The 1509-nt window shown below is 46.2% G+C and overlaps 1 pseudogene; it reads left to right on the forward strand.

Annotated features, from left to right (window-relative positions):
• The first annotated feature begins 347 nt into the window (after positions 1–347).
• Positions 348–1288, forward strand: LOC127055692 (olfactory receptor 52P1-like; annotated as a pseudogene).
• The last annotated feature ends 221 nt before the right edge of the window (positions 1289–1509 follow it).

A 1509-nucleotide genomic window follows, 5' to 3' on the forward strand; every position in this document is an offset into this window, starting at 1 on the left:
CTGTCTGAGAATGCTTCAGACAGCCTATACATAACGAATGCTATGACTTTACAAGGGCATGTCACCAGGCCAAAGAACTCTGGGCTCCATCTGTAATTTTCCCACAAACTAATCTGGAAAACAAGTTGTGAAACACATGGTTCCCGCCAGATGCTTAAGTTATATGAAGCAGGGAGTGACATCATTGGTGGTTCTTCCCTCCCCACTCAAGAAGACTCCTAGATGTTAATAGCTATAAAATATTTACTGTACTATTTGTTATAAAGTGTGTAAACCCCTCGCTGTACTTCTCTCCCTTGATAGGCATATTGAATATTTCTGAGTCATATCAACACATCAACCACTTCATGGCAGCTTTCAGCTTCACCCCCTCTGACCCTTCAATGTTCATTCTAATGGGCATCCCCAGCCTGGAGCTGCCCACATCTGGATTTCTATCCCTTTCTCTACATTCTACATTATAAGCCTGTTGGGAAATTTCACTCTTCTGTGTGTTGTAGGTAAGGAGCAGACCCTGCACAAGCCGATGTACCTGCTGCTCTGCATGCTGGCGCTCACAGACATCGCCACACCTACCTTCGTCATGCCAAAGGCACTGGGCATATTTTGGTTCAATTTAAAAGGCATTACTGTGGCTGGCTGCCTCACTCAGATGTTCTTCCTTCACACAGTTTCTGTTATGCACTCAGCCACCCTCGTGACAATGGCTTTTGATCGCTATGTTGCCATATGTAACCCTCTGAGATATGCCACCATCCGCAGCAATGCATGAATAGCTAAGCTCGGGCTTGTAGGTCTGATAAGAGCTGTTCTCTTCATTCTGCCTCTGCCCCTGGTCCTGAGCAGGCAGCCATTCTGTGCCAACCACATTATCCTCCACACGCAATGCGAGTACATAGCTGTGGTCAAGATTGCATGTGGGGACATTACAGTCATTAGGATATATAGCTTGATGCTAATGTTTGTAGTTATGGGGTTTGACCTGACGCTCATTGCCCTGTCCTACGGTCTGATCATCAAGGCCGTCCTCAGAATCTCCTCTAAGAATACCCAACAGAAAGCTTTCAACACTTGCACAACCCACATCTGTGTGATGCTGACATATTATACCCCTGGCCTTTTCTCCATTTTCACATACAGGCTTGGTCAAGGCATTGCTCCCCATGTTCACATCATCTTGGCTGACCTCTAACTCCTCATCCTTCCCATGCTCAACCCGATCATTTATGGAATCAGAACCAAAGAGCTTCGTGACAAAATTAGCAAATACACCTGCTGCAGAAGGTGATTGCCTGGAGCAACTCACTTGAAACCTCTATTACAAGAGGGGGAAAGCATATCTCCTCGTTAATCACGGGTGCCCTGTCCCAATTTGGTTGAGCTCAGCATTGTGGAAGTTCACAGTCTGAGAAGTTCCTCCCACACAATATATTATCACTCCATCACTCAGCCCGGCTCTTTCCATAGCTGAGTTACCTCTCTCTGAGCCTCACTTGGCCTCTTTCATTG

Source organism: Gopherus flavomarginatus, chromosome 1 (genome assembly GCF_025201925.1).
Source record: "Gopherus flavomarginatus isolate rGopFla2 chromosome 1, rGopFla2.mat.asm, whole genome shotgun sequence".
NCBI lineage: Eukaryota > Metazoa > Chordata > Testudines > Testudinidae > Gopherus > Gopherus flavomarginatus.